This window comes from Poromitra crassiceps (genome assembly GCF_964638095.1).
Source record: "Poromitra crassiceps genome assembly, chromosome: 18".
Classification (NCBI taxonomy): Eukaryota; Metazoa; Chordata; class Actinopteri; order Beryciformes; family Melamphaidae; genus Poromitra; species Poromitra crassiceps.
Window position 1 is genome coordinate 24,728,596 of NC_139636.1, and position 16,556 is coordinate 24,745,151.

The window sequence follows — 16,556 nt, forward strand, 5'->3', positions numbered from 1 at the left end:
AAGGTAATGAGTCAATGTAATATATTACTTTTAGCAGTAACTAAGTAATGAGTAAATGTAATATATTACTTTTAGCAGTAACTCAGTAATATAACTATTACTTATTATTACTTATAGGATTTCAGTAATATTATAACAGTTACTTTGTCAAGTAACTCAAGTTACAAATTGAGTTTTTTTATTTTTATCAAAGCACATATTTAAAAAAAAAAAATACACAATTTCCTAATCGAACGGTGTGTTTTTATGCAAATAACCACTAGATGTAAATAACAAAGGAAAAGAATAACATTTAGAATTTTGGATTGTTTACACTGACTTCTAGGCAGTTGAAATTATTTTTCGGGATGGTTCCGGGGCGGCGATGTCATTCTGCTGCTGCTGTTGTTTTGGTAAAAGTAATGCAAAAGTAGTATAATAAGTAACGAGTTACTCTATACAGACAGTAATATTGTAAAGTGACTTATTACTTTCAAATGAAAGTAACTAGTAATATGTAGTATATTACATTTTGAAAGTAACCTGCCCAACACTGGTGACCAATAGGCATAGCCTTTTGGTTTCATTGAGCAACTTATTATAAATTCCATGCTTGTTAATCAACGTTTTACGAAATATACCAATTGTTTATTTTATTAAAGATTGGATTGGTCTAGTTCGTACAGTAAATGTGCTGCTGGCTTCTTGGTTCAGTCACTCTTGTGTTAAATAAAAGTTGAAATGTGGCATTTTGTTTCTCATTATGAGATTTCATGAGGGTTCATCTAAATGCATTTGTACAGTTTGGGGGATTCCACTCATTCAGTAGTCTGTGGAGGCCCTTATAAGTCTCTAGAAGCGCTCATTGTGTCTAAGGGGTTAATTATGGGAGACTTAAGCAGCGGAAATTATTTTCCCCAGAAGGGAATTTGACAGATTGGCTTCATTGGAGCAACAAACAACATGGTAATAAAGTTGTCAGCTAAGGTATGGATACCTCACATTCAATGAGCGTAAGGTACTACTGCACTCTGTAGCATCTTATTTACACTCAATACTTCTTTTGTTTCCCTTTGGGAATAAATACTGTGGCGTAACATCTAAAAGTGAGGATGTGGGCAATGTTTCTCTGTTTTCGATTTTTGTCCCACTGATGATGTCATCAGTGATGATGTCCTAGTGACATCACTGATGATGTCATAAATGACTGATGTCATAAATGACTGATTATGTCATCAGTGATGTCATAAATCACTGATTATGTCATCAGTGATGTCATAAGATGCAAAGTGATTCCAACGTATCAAGGGTCAAATGTGATGAAACGCATGGTTCACATCAGTAGACATGTTTATGACCCCCCATCTCCTAACGAAGTAGAAAGTACCAGACTGGAATGTGTCTCGTCCATCGTCAAGAGGAAATGGACACAAGAATGTCAAAACTGAAACACAGTATGGTTTGTTTAATTGTGGGAGTGAAAGCAGGCAGCACAAGAAGTGAAACTTGTTGGCAGCAATCTTTACAACATGTTTATTGGATAAGTGACATGACACAGCAGGACACATAAACTAGTTCTTGTGAGGTCAGGGTATAAATTAGCCTGCTCTAATGTTATTATCCAGAGACTAATGCAGTTGATAACATTAGCTTTGCAGAAGAGTATAATTACAAAACACTCCACATACAGTACAGATTAAAAAAATAAAGATTGTGGAAGCATTGCAATGACAAAAGCGCTTATCTAAATCAGCACTGTTAGAGAGAATTTCATCATTCAAATGCAATGCACAAGCTTGATCAATTGTCATGTTCTTAAAAATCAGCATACACATTCAGGTTTTCTGGGGGGGAAAAAGCTTTTTGTTTTTTGTTGCCAAGGTAGCTAGATCCAGTCAAATCATTTTATCTGGCTCGGTTGATCTCTGCTTACACCATATGGAAACCAAGGAGGGGTTATTTGATTTGCAAATAACCAGGGGCATTGTTACTGTTGAGGTTGCAAGTGCATGGTGACTTGTGTTTGGCTCTCCAAACGAAAGGCATCCCGTCCTGAGCTGCAACTTGTCCTGCAGCTATTGGCTGCTGTTTTGCTTCTGTTATATAGATAGTGAAATATTTCATCAGCCAGTCAGTTAAGGGGAGTGAACGTGGCCTTGACAGGGCTGTGGAGGAGTGGGCGGTCTCCAGGTGCACCGCATGGGAGTATAAGCACCATGTCCTCACAACTTTGGTCAGGTCATCAAAACTTCAGATAAAATTGTAAAAATAAAAAGTACACGGGTCAAGATAAAATACACTACTTTCCTCCTACCACTTTCATATCTCTTCCCCAAGGTGTTTACGTGCAGAACTTATTCAACAACTCCCAATATGTTCTCTCACAATATTCTTATACTCTCATCTCTCTCAAACCACTTTGTTGTGTTACGTGCAGTATATGGCTGGGTATCGGTACTCGATATCGGTACTCGATATCCGAAGGTATCAAGTAATATTGAAACTTGAAACAAGTTTACATTGTACTTAACACAATGCATTTATACTTATACATTGTACTTATCTTAATACATTTATACTTACAGTATCTTTATATTCAGTGTGTTGTGTGCATAATCTTTACAAATATATTCCATATACTCAATAGTGTAGTGTGCATAGCCTATCCAGCTTTCATGTAGTTACAGTAGGACAGCCACAACATCCGCTGCTAATTATCTTCACATGTTGTTTGGGACAGAAAGAAATTCCCCCTGTGGCACTGTGTATTGTTGCTACTTCATCGTAAATGGGAAGACGTATATCAGCTTTGTGACCCTCTGACCGTGTGCCCGATGTATGCCCTTCCCTCTGACCGTGTGCCCTTATCCAAATTTGTATACTCTTATTAAAATCATGCGCCCCGTCTAGACATCTGACGACATGTTGTATGGTCTATATTATGTATCCTATTGACTAATTGCTTTATCCTGTGTGAAGTATTGTAAGTGTCTTAATAACAGGCCATCTCGCCTCTGACACACTTGCTTCTCCCTCGCACCCAGAGATGCTGTCTGTGTGAGACTGATTTGCCAAGACAATCCTTTTGTACTCTGATAATAAAAACCAGCAAAGACACATTTGCTTTTTGACTTTAGCAACAAGAGATTCCTTTCATATTATTAGTATTGAAGCTTCTCCAGGCAAACAATACCTGCATTCGATCCATAGACTATATAAAAATATGGACAGTCACCTATTGGTTTGTGGACTCACATTTGAAGCCTCTACTTTGGCGTTTTGGCATTTTGGTCTTTTCTGTCGTCTATTTGACTCTAAACGGGTGAGTTATATTCACACACAGTTGTCATGACAGATGAAACTAGCTATTATAGACCAAAACCAGGCTGTAAACATGTTTACTGTAATCCTGTTGTAAAGTTGGGCATTTTAACATGGGGTGAATGGGGATTTGGAGCCAACCTCGAGTGGTCATTTGAGGAACTACAGCTTTTATCACTAGGCCCACACTACCGCAGCAGAGAACCCATACAGTCTGTGGTGGTGAAGTTGAGCATGGTGTACTGTATAATGTGAGTTGGCAGTTCAGTGTGCCGAGATACTACCAAGACGTATCGAATGAAGTAGCTACTCTATTGTCACTTTAAGGGTACTGGTATTGTGATTTTTTTTCTGAATTTCCCACCATTTTCTCCTCAATCGTAATTGGCCAATTCCCCCTGCTGTCCCGGTCATCGCTTCACCCACTCTGCCGATCTGAGGAGAGCTGTAGACTAGCAGCACATGCTTCCTCTGATACATGTGCAGTCGGCAGCCGCTTCTTCTTTTCCTTAATAGTACAGCTCGTCATTTACTTGGTGTTGAAATACATTGTTTCCTCATATTCATAGCAGTGGCGCACCACCACGGCAAGTAAATTACCCCCATTGCTAGAGAAAATTTGAAATGAAAAAGTATTATTTATCACGATTAAAATAATTTTTTAGCACTACAAGCTCAACATGAAACATGACGTCGGAGACTCAAACAGCAACAGATATGGGACAAAACTAGAATTATTGCCCCCCAAGCACCACATCTGCATAAAATTACAGAGGCAACACTGAAATATCAATATTGAACACTGAATCAATATTTAAAATTAAAACAGCCTTGTCATCAAGTTACACTCTACATGACATAGGTACTATATACTCTATGTGAAAGAATAAATATTCCGTCGAATCCATATAGTCTGTCTCTCTCTGTGTCAATATTATGTGTGAGAGTGTGGTGTGTCTGATGTAAGTGGAGAAGTCTGGCCCAGGGGAACACTCCACAGTGTTTCATCAGAAAGTGCATCCTGAGAGATCACCTCCTCTGCTCCCTGTGTCACAGACCTCACCTGATTACCTCTCACTCATTTAAAAGTGGTAAACACTTCATAGGTTCACTCAGGAATAAGAAGCATTTGTCTTATACTGTCCTTATTAAAGAACTCATGGGTTAATTCCAGGGGTGTGGGAGAATGAGAGAGTGAATTGGTCTAAAAAAAAATAAGACAAAAGACCAACCTTGACTTTCTGGTTAGAATTTAAAAGAAATGCTGGAATAACTTGTCAAGAACAAGGAAACTGTTCACTTCACCGTAATGCTTAGGACAGGGTGAGGCTTAGATCCACAACAACAAAATTAGTATCGCATACACTTTGACTTCCCTCATTTATGATGAATTTATTAATTTTGCCAGGGAATAATTACTCCCTCATTCCAGCCAGTGTATGAATGCTTTGAATGATGCTTTCCCTATTGATAAACCCATGGGAAGACAAGCTCCTTTACTTTAGGAAATAATATAAAGTTCTGCTAGATATTGGATTAATACAAATGTATATGTTGTATATTTATTAGATATATATCTAACAGAAGGACGTTTCACAGAGGGAAATGATCTGTAGCAATCTGATTCTGGCATCTACATGGGCACACTGCCAGTAAATGTTTGTGCAGGAAGTAGTTTGAGAGAGCATGTCACTTTAAATGAAAATAAAATCAAACGATTTGTTTATCCTGCATGGTTCATTACTGCAGGGCTATACCAACAAGAGACCTACAGAAGGGACTTTAATGTGACTAAGGACGTCTGACAGCTGCTCTGTGCCGCCCGGTTACTGCTTTCTGTCTTACAAAATGTGTCCGATTTATTTAGATTAATTTGTAATTTGGCTGCATGATGCATGTCATTTTGCACTGCCTTTGTTAAGAATGGAGGATGCTGCTGTCACCGTATGGCACCCTGTTGGCCTCTTGATGCATTGTGTTGCTTAGCCTTAGGCTGTGATGCCATGGTAACTGGAAATGGAGGAGACAGGAGAGCGTTCTGTGGGGAAAAGCCCCCTCCCGCGCTCCCCAGGCACATCCCTCAGCGAGCGTCCCTTTACCTGTGAGACCACAGGTACTGATGGAAACGACCAACTTGTCTAGACTAAACTGCCAATCCCACTGGATACACAAATTAGCCTCCACTAGCAAGACGAAGAGGGACGAGCATGATGCAAGTACAACAAGACGTTGACTCAGAGTTGAAGAATTCACCCTTGAGCTTCGTTGTTTACTAGATCTTTCCATGCTCGTATTTCAATGTCAGTAATGATGGCGCACTGCTGCCGTAGTTGATTAATTGCACAAAGTCTGCAGCTTGTTAATATTGAATTGGAATATGACATTGTAAAGCAATCGTGTTGGAAGCTTATGTATGTCAAGGAAATAACATTTGGCCCAAACACAATGAAAAGAACAATAATACATTCCAAGTGTGGCAACATCTGACCTCATTTTAACTTTGGTCACCAACCATATCAACCATTAACTACATTAGGATAAGGTTTAACAAAAGGGGATTCTGTACTGTCATAGACATAGAGTCTGCTGTTCATCAGCAGCATGCTCTCTGTATATATCTATGAATTTGTTTTGTACAGACTTTACGTTATGCACATACTGACTATAGTATCATTTTTCTTAACCTCACTATACCTGAATAGGCGGATATAGCGCACTATCCCTCTCTGCTAAACACTACTTTTATTGTTTTTATTGCACAGTGACACTTCAGAAAAGCACATTCCTGGTTATACATGTCACCAGTGAATCATTAATTGTATCCCCTCATTTGCTTGAGATGTCATCATAAGCATGTGTGGTTAATTTCCAATCCTTTTCTGTTTCATCAAAAGCTCTGGAGTGAACCCACCACACATGAGTACACTCTTAATAATTAACATGATTTCTATTGTTTTCACTTAAAAAAATAAAAAAATATAGTGGGTTATGTCTGTCCACTACGCCAGGAGTTCCCAAACGATTTTTAAGTGAAGGACCCCCTAGACATGAATGCATTATTAAATGATTGACGTCCATTTGAGGTCAAGATTTGGTCTAAAGGAGGGGTCGCCAACACGTAGCTCAATAAGTAGCTCGCCATACACACACACACACACACCACCACCACCACCACCTTCCTGGTTAATTGGAAATTTCAAATGTAGATTTTCTTTTACTAAAAATAAACATATAATAACGTTACAAAATGTGCAAAATGTGTACTCGACAAAAAAGAAAAATGAAACGCTTGCAATTAGTTTTATTTTTTGAAAGTAGCTCTCGTCCTACGCGCGCTCGATTCCTAGGCTCGCCCGCTATGCCCCTGCAGCTCGCCAAACTGGCCCTGCAGCTCACATTCGCAGCTCGGCTGCTGTGTGGCCAATGAGACTGGCATCACTGATGATGTCACAGTGGGATTTATGACATCACGGATAATGTCACAGTGGGATTTATTCAAGATTCAAGATTTTTATTGTCACTCCATGGTACAAGTATCACGTGTGAAATTCTTGTGCTGTGGACTCCGTTTACAACATAGTGCAAATAGTACAAATATAACAGGGCATATGGGTGCAAAAACAACAAGAGACACAACAAGCAATAAGGCAGTATAGTGATAAGACAAGTCAGAGACAGTGGCATATTCACTGCACATAGGTGCACGTGTCGGGTGCATACTTTAGACGTGCTTAAACATTTTAAATTCTGCGTATTTGACATACAGGTGCAAATAACATATTCCTTATTAAACATACAATTAAACTCGGCATTTTAAATTCGGCGTATTTGACATACAGGTGCAAATAGCATATTCCTTATTAAACATACAATTAAACGTTAGACATACGTAATGGTAGCAGCTACAGTACGGTACAGTACGGTACAGTGCGGCTACTACACTATTTGTGTATGTTAAGGAGTCTCGTGGCCTGCGGGAAGAAACTGTTCCTCAAGCGATTTGTGCGTGCTTTCGGAACCCTGTATCTTCTCCCTGAGGGTAGCAGGGAGAACAGGCTGTTGTGGGGATGGTTTGTGTCTTTGATGATCTTCAGGGACCTCCTGAGGCACCGCTGTTTATACAGTTCATGCAGATCTGGCAACTCACATTCTGTTACGTGCTGTGCCGCGCGTCTCACTCTCCGTAGCGCCCTGCGGTCCATGGTGGTACAGTTCCCGTACCAGGTGGTGAAGCCGCCAGTCAGCAGGCTTTCAATGGTGCCTCTGTAGAAGTCCCTGAGGATTTCTTTCCTTAGCCCAAATTTCTTCAGGCGCTTGAGTCCGTGTATTCGCTGTTGGGCCTTTTTGACGACAGTGGCGGTGTGGCCGGCCCAAGTCAGGTCCTGGTGGATATTGACTGCCAGGTACTTGAAGCTGTCCACCCTTTCCACCACTGTGCCGTTGATGGTGATTGGGGGGTGTGCGCCACATACAGAGGGACAATCACAGTGGGACAGACAAACAAACAGAGCCCCAGCTCCCATTTATATACTGATGATAGATAGATAGATTTGATAGGACAGTAGGCAGACAGGAAAGGTGGGGAGAGAGAGGGGATGACATGCGGCAAAGGACCATGGGTCAGTGTTAGAAAGGTTCCCACGCAGATGCTTATTCGAGATGGAATGGCTGCTAACAAGGGCCATCCCTAGGCCTCGTATCCGGCCAGTTCCCTGGAACTATCCCTGGATGACGCTTTGTGATGACATTGATCTGTTTAAACACTATGACATCATCTTATGACATCATCAGTGATGTCATAGGTGTCTGTGAGCATTATGACATCACCTTATGACATCATCAGTGATGTCATAGGTGTCTGCCACCAGTGAGTATATGAGGACGCACAAGACATGTTCGCTCAGTTCTTGCCAGCAAGACCAAAGTTGAAGAGGAGAAGAGAAGTGAAGAGGAGAGGAGAGAACAGAGAAGAGAGTCTGATGTAGAAGTACGTCCAGGACATTGATTGATTGACATCTCAGTACCTAGTGTGATCTACAGTCTGTTGACCGCGCCACGACGATCAAGCAATTACCAAAGAGGACGCCCTCTTCCTCACACCACTTTGCAGGAGGTGCTCGCCGACAAGGCCATCCATCCAGTCGGTGAGTGGGTTATGGGTACGCGCCTACGCAGGACCATCATACAAAATGTGCAAAATGTGTACTAAAAAAAGGAAACGCTTGCAATTAGTTTTATTTTTTTTAAAGTAGCTCTCATCCTAAAAAAAGAGACCCCTGGTCTAAAGGAACATTGTGATGGAATTTATAATCAATCACATTAATGTTGCTCACATTGTTCGGTATCAGTAAATATCAGTGAGTCTCTGTTGTAGCATTAGATACTGGCCTCTGTCTGAACCACGGGCTCTCTGTTTGTTGTGCAGAAATACATCACATATATTTTTTTATTTTTGGGTCAGTGTTAAAAAGGTTAGAAGAAGATTGCTCATTCAGCCTGCATGTGGCCTTGGCCCGAGACTGTGCCTGTTTGCTCAAATGTATCAAATAAATACTGAGAAAAGGCAATTTATCTGTTCCCAAGTCCATTTGTTACAGAATTTCCATGACAGAACATAATCTCAAAATGTCTATGATGTCATTAGATTCGATTTGATACAGAATTAGATACTTTTTTGGGGGCATGTTTTTAGTGGGAGGTTCCTATCTGGAGGCAATCTGGGAACCCAACGGTAGAAAGAAAATAGAAATAATCTATAGTCAAAAATGTCTCAGAGATTAATCTGGCAGAAACCCCAGGGGAGCACATGCAAACTCCGCACAGAAAGGCCCCTTTGATGGTAAAATGGTAAATGGACTGCATTTATATAGCGCTTTTATCCAAAGCACTTTACAATGTGCCTACATTCACCCATCGAGGGTGGCCGCTGGCCAGCGGCCACGCAGGGTGCTGGCACAGCCATCGGGAGCAATTTGGGGTTCAGTGTCTTTCCCAAGGACACTTCGACATGTGGACTGGAGGAGCCGGGGATTGAACCACTGACCTTCTGGTTGGTGGACGACGCGCTCTACCTTCTGAGCCACAGCCGCCCCACCTGAGCCCACCTGGGCAGTAGGCACTGAGGACATGGGGATGGGGACACACCCTCAGCGCCCATAGTGTCCCAGTTGGGAATCGAACTCAGGACCTTCTTGCTGTGAGGTGACAGCGCTACCACTGCGCCATCGTGCCCCCTATTGATACAGAATTACTTATATTTTAATCATCATATCAATAGTAATTTCACTATTGGAACAGGTGGTCTTTTAGTCTGCTCAGACAAAAAGGTTATTTGAAGGTCAGAATAGGATGTACTGAGCTTCTGTTTATCTATATAAACACTGGTGGCTTCTTCCTGCTGACCAGGGTGGGAATTACACTGAGACCATGAGGCCATGGCCTCCATTGCCCCTCCCTCTGGCCATGATGCCCTGAGATCCCTAAGGCCATGCACCTTGGCAGTGCCCTGCTACCAGCCTGCTACCCCTGCACCCTCATCTCTCCTCCTCTGTTCTCTCCTCCTCCACATTTCCTATTTTCTCCCCACCTCCCCCCTCTTCTCCCTCACATCCCCCCGCTCTTCCTCCCTCCTCCACTCTCCTGCTTTCTCCTCTTCCCGGTGTTTCTTCCTCTTCCCCGTTTCCCCCACTACTCTAAAGCATAGTACACATTCTACTCCAAAGCATGGCACCCACTCTATCCCCTCCAATATTTCGCCACTATTTAAAGCATGGCACCCATGCTCTTAGTATTTCGCCACTATTCAAAGCATGGCACCCACTCTTCCCTAAAGCAAGGCACCCATAAGCTCTATATGTGAACATGTGCTTATTTGGCAAAAGGACTCACTACTAAAGGCTTGCAGCCAATTAAATTAGGCATAGTTTAGTTGCTAAGAAATTGACATACGGTATGTCCGTTTGCAAGATGTGCGTCTATATTTCTCATTCTCTCCCCACCTCCTCCCTCCCCCTGCTCTCTTCTCCCCCACACCCCCCCCCCCTTCCCCTCTCCTGCTCTCTCCTCTTGCTCCTTCCCCACCTCCTATACCCTCCAACATCTCCCATTCCCTCCCCACCCCATCACTCTCTCACATTCCCCCTGCTCTTCCCCCTTCTCCTGCTCTCTCCTCTGCTCTCTCTTCATTTCTATATTTTCTATATTATCAATTGTTCAAATGTTATCTTTATTCTGTATATTCTTGTTACTGTTGTGTCAGCTAGAATCAGCTAGACATACTTTCTGTGAAGCCCTCTGAGACATGCTTGTGAATTAGGGCTATATAAATAAACTTGACTTGACTTGACTTGACTAGTTGCTTTGAAAGCATCAGATGTGTCATTGACTCATTTTAACACACATTTCTGAAACATCACTCTTCATGATGCCCACAGATCAATGGAACGCAACAGTGTTAGGGCTGGCACCCCGAGGCACTGCAGAAGCTAGCTACAAGTACAAGACCAAGTGCAAAGAGCAGCTACAGCAACGCAAAGCACCTGATACTACCCAGAGATGTATCTCTGAGTTTATTGGTACTGCTTGTTAGTCGGCGGAGGACCGGGGTCAGGAGTCAAACCACAGTGCCCTGGACCTCTTTGCTCAACCTGCTCAGAGCACAAGAAGAGGGGGTGCAAGATGGGTGTGGCTGACTAGAGCTCGCAGTTGGAGCCCTTCTACAGGCGAAGATTAATCTTCGCAGCCCCACTCAGGCGAGGCGTACAGGCTGGGGGGGGGGGCGAAACGCTGGTGACCCTGAGATACCTGCTGAGGATGTAGAAGGGTTTCCAACGGTGTGAGTGCTCTGGCCACACTGTCACCAAAGAATACCGCCTTGGGGGCGGCATGTCGTGGCTCCTGCGGTTTCTGCTTGTGGCAAGGCATCTTTGATGTGAAGTGAACGTCGGGGGTGCTTTGCTGCGGGCAGGGTCCGTGGGGGCCGCGGTGTGTTGTCCTCGCGGTGGTCCTGCGGTTTCTGTTTGTAGCGGAGCATCTTTTGATGCTTACTTCACCCATGGCCTTTGTGCCCTGGCATGTGGCCTTGTGCCCTAAAAAATTATGCGACGCCGAAGGCCAAATGGCCTTGCCCCTAAAACAACGAAATTCCCACCTTGCTGCTGAGTGCTGACGCAAAGCAGTTAACCCATTTGTGAGCCATTTGAGTGAGCTAAGGGACACTCCAAGTTGACTGGTTTAATTTAGGACACTGGGATGGTAAACGTCCTGACATGTGTTGGATAGATTTAAGATAGTAAAACTCCCGGATGTCAGATGGACACATTTTCATAGATGGACTGGACATGTTTTCTCCGGTCACAAGGTTAGTGTAAACCATAATGGTTAGTGTAAACATGTGTGCTATTGACTGGTAATTAAGTTGGTGGGAAGAATATGAGGAAGTTGTTAGCCTGTGTTATTCAGGGTATAAAAGCGAGAGACCATCCTCTGTCTCGGCAGAGAGCAATATCCTGGCCTCACTCTCTCCATGGAACTGCGCGGTCCAAGTTTTGTATCAGTGGGTTTTTCTTGGACATCTTCTCTTTCACCTGTTGATAAGAAGACTGTTTTTAAACATAATTTACTAGAATTAAAATGACTATTTAAATACTGCAGGTGAGACGAAAAGTGAGGCGAGTGAAACCTCTGACTAATAGTCATTCACATTTTCTTATGATGATCTTCCAAAGAAAAAAATGTCATGCTGATTTTCTCGGGGGCCCCTCCGCTCCGGGCCCCTGGCCCCTGGGCCAAAACTGAATACTAGCTACTGCAGCGAGAGAGAGTCGGCGAGGGAACATCAGAAAATGCAGAAAACAAGCAGTGGATACACGCACACAGGGTGACTCCGCCTATTGATCAAAGACCATCCTCCGCCCTCTTGTCTCTGCAGCACAGCAGCCTGTAACCTCTCTGCAGCCACAATGGACTTTGGGGCAAGTAGCCACTGAAAGCATTTGGCAGGAGCCTCCTTTCGGTGTGGACGTGGGTTTCGGCTCATCCGGATCGTTACTATCAAGCCCGCGATTAACAATTTCCACTTCTTCTTTTTTTTACTTGAAAGTTGTTTTTCATGGAGTCTTTGTGGAAATTATATATTGGAATTACATTAGCGAGGTAAGAAAACTTTTGTTGTTGCAATCTTCAAGCGGCTAATTTAGGATGGAATATGGAAAGTAGGCTAAATTGGTTGCGTTTGACTTGGACGTTAGTGAATGGCAGCTAACGTTACAATACAGAATGTACAAATGTCACACAATTTCCTGGAGGAACTATAATGCAAGAAAGCAGTGACAGCGGTAGGATATATATTTTATCCACGGTGTGGTTTGTGGGTTGTACCGTGGGATTATGGGATACAACGCCTGTGTCTGATATGGAAATGACTATCGCGATCGGCTGGTCCAGCTCTTATGTGCATTATTTCCATATTATTTGCGTACTATTACTTCGAGGAGGTCTACTGGCCATCTGTTCAGTGTTACTCAACTTTGTCTGCAAATGCGTTTCAAAGATCTGTAGCCTACCTACGTTGTGCACGCTAGATAACTCTTTTTTTCTCTTCTTTTTTTTGTGCACAATGTGCAGAGTTCATGGTGCCTTCACAGAACGTTATCTGGCCCGTGTTTATTTTAACTTCTACTTCAACTATTTTGATCATCTGAGAACAAAACAACTATTGATTTCTTGTCTTGAGAACAGAGGGCTGTTTACATGGAGGTTGGAGGGGGGCACGGATAATAAATACGTTTAGATAAGAAAGGTATAGGAACGAGGCGAATGTTATCATGGCTCTACCATAGACTGTAAAACACGTGGTTTGAGAGTCCGCCTGTGTCTGTTTCGACGGTTAGACACCCCTCCACCACCACCATCACACTCCATCAAGGTCTGGGGACAGGATACACACACACACACACACACACACACACACACACACACAATGTGGTTTTAACAATCAGTTGACAGCAGCTCTGCTTAGTTTCCTCCATGCACATAAACCGTCCTTCTGCAGGCTACCTTCTAAGTTCTAAAAGGTGTCAACAACAGGATGCTCTGATGATAACATCTGTGAGCGTTGGTTGAGGCTGTCTTCACTTATCTGTCTGTCTCAACAAGGCCCATGTGGGTTGCAGGGGACGGTGTCTTAATAAAGTGGGGATGGAGTGAAGCAAACATTCAAGTCCCCTGCAAGTAGGGGTATATCGGCAATTGGTATTAGCCGATGTTAGTCCTTTTTTTAAATATATTGGTACCGGTCTGATCATGAGCAAAATATCAGCAATGTTAATATTGGCATGGGCCACATTTTTCATATTGAGAGGAAACAATGCGCTATGGGCCTTTCCAAATGTTTTGGAAATAAAGAAAGGAATTACTTTTTCAAATTCACATTGTTTAGGCTACATGTCTTTTTCAGTATGTACAAAGTGATTATCATTAAAAACTTGTTTTTATACAGATCATATCGACATCTGTAAATATCGGCTTCTGTCGGCCATAAAACCGCACTGTTAATATCGGTTATCGTATTGGCCTAAGATTCTCATATCGGTGCATCCCTACCTACAAACCACACGGGCCTCGTTGAGACCAAAGCCAGTCTCTAGGGTTAGGGTTGGGGTTTGAAGAGAGCCCCGCAGATGTTATCAGCGCATTCTGTTGACACCGTTTATTTGCCCTTATAAGAAAAATCGAACACTTAATAATTGCCGTCTGTGTTCATTGAACCCCAGTACATCTATCTCCAAACTCTGCATCCTCTCGAGACATTTTGCTTCACGATTGGTCAGTGAGCTTTTTGCGGAAAATCAAGAAAGATGCACATTTGTCAGCATGACATATCATTCAGCACGACTGTGTGGATAGAAAGGTCGGGACGAGGAGTATAATGATATTTGCATTGCACTCTCCTTTATAATGGATCATTATAAAAACCCAAAATTGTGGTCACAAATGTATTTTTTGATCGTACTGATAAGCTCAAGGGGATTTACCACATGCCACACAGGAAGTGTCACCTGACGTTACCACACGCCACAGGAAGCGTCACCTGATGCACGGCTCCGGGGGCAGAAGAAAAGAGGAGGGAACTGAACTGGGGCGGCATAGTGAAGAGCAGGGGACACACATGTTGAGAAAAATCCCAGTCTGTTCCTTTTTCAGCTGGAATGACTATAGGCTATGACATTCAAGGCGTGCGTGAAAGAGACCTATGCTATTGCCAATGCTGTGCAGGTTGATAATAGTATAAGCAGAATGGAAGAAATACACTGAGCTGCAGTGTTAGGCCCAAGATGTAAAGACAAATGGAGAACTTGGTGTGAAATCTGGTGATTTTTCAGATGAGGTAGTCAGATGTTCTGGTTTGATAAAAGATCGTGTGGTGAAAGAACACACATCATTTACTTTCTAATATCTCTGCAGTGAGAAATGAGTCATAAGTACTGTAAAACCTTATAGCAACACATCAACTAAAGACACCCAAGTCTAGAATATGTTTTGGTAATTCAGTCATTTCATAAGTTTCATTTCATATTTGCAGAAATGGGTTTCAGGGGTAAGGGTTAACCACTTTAAATCGCACATGGATATTACATCACCACCGATACTGTAGCCACACTATGGGGGTGGGGTTTGTTTATGGTGACAAGCTATCTGTCATACTGTGGGAGTCAAATAAATAGCTTGAATTCATTCTCAAATCTTTTTGATTGACTATCCTTAGATTATACATCTTCATCAAACATTCCTCAGTGTCTTAACTTGTTTGCTATTTCTTGCATTTCACGTAACGCTGCCTGCAACTGATATTGATAGGCTGATGAGGATGTATGTGATAAGACACATGACTCCTCAAGGTTAGGAAGGCACCTCAAGCCAGTCTAGTGACAATCCCCTTAATATAAAGCATGCGTCTGTTAATTGTTGATTTCTGCTATGAATCGCTGCTGCCTGCCTGTCTGTCTGTCTGTCTGTCTGCCTGCAGTCTGAACTGGAGATAGACTAAGGACATTGATCTCTTTAACTAGTCTATTTCTTACATATACGTTTTTAAATTGAACGTCAATATGATCTAATATATATATTTTTTCATTCGTAGGTCTGGAGCAATATTAGTGGATCATCATTCAAAGTTACCACATGATGAGCAGCAGCCATTCAGTGTCAAGCCTCATTGACCTGGTGTCACAAAGCAAGATGCCATTACTTGAGGGGACCATGTCAGCTACGGGACTGTCAAAGGCGGCAGGAAATGGGTCTACTTTCCTCAGTAAGCAGCCTCTTCAGTACAACGGGCCCTACTTTACCTATGACACGAGAGCGAAGGACGGGCCCGGATTTGCTCCCTCTTGGAGTAACTCAAAGACCTCTTTGCTGGATGGCAGAAGTCCTGTGAGTCACCTCCCCGGCATGGAAGGACAAAACCACATCATTTACAGGCCAGACAGCAAGACGTTCTCTGCCGAGGAAGGCCATTCTCATTCGCCTCCTGTGCATCATCACACCCCAGGCAAGCAGGGCTTTACATATTACACAAGGAGTCCTGGAATCGGCAGTCCTGCACCTGCGTCGCCACTGGCGCTCCCAAAACAAACGGCTGCAGCTGTCAATCTCACTCCATCCCCTCCATCCGAAAGCTCTGTTTATTTAGCGGTTCCTAAACCAGTCTATCGACACAGCCCCTGCTGTAATGAATTGGGTTGCATGCTAGGACGTCAATACAGCGCGGAGCGTGGTATTCAGAGGGTGGCAAACCCTCTCTATGAGAGCGAGTGGATACACCCCGGCGCTCACTACAGTCATAGGTCACCCATCCAGAGGAAGGCACAAGACACATCGCTGCAACAGAGAGGTCTGCACTTTGAGCCCAACGCAGAACGACGGCCGCTCAAGGACATGACCGGCGGGGAGAAATACCACAGCTTGAGTCCGAGTCGAGTGAGGACTTTACTTATGGAGCCAGACTATAGCGGTTACCCCTGTACCCCCACTCACGCGGCGTTTGGCCCTTTGAGTGAGCACAGCCAGCGTTTACAGACTTCCCCCAGAGGCTATCCTCCTAGCCTGTACTCTTCCCATCCTCCCACATACGAGCATATGACCTCAGACGTTTATCGGGACCATTCTCCCATGTCCAAATATGGCCAGCTACCACAGCGCCGTATGTTTTACTATCCCCAGGCAAATGTGGAGGTAGAAAGCAGGGCAGTGGGTAA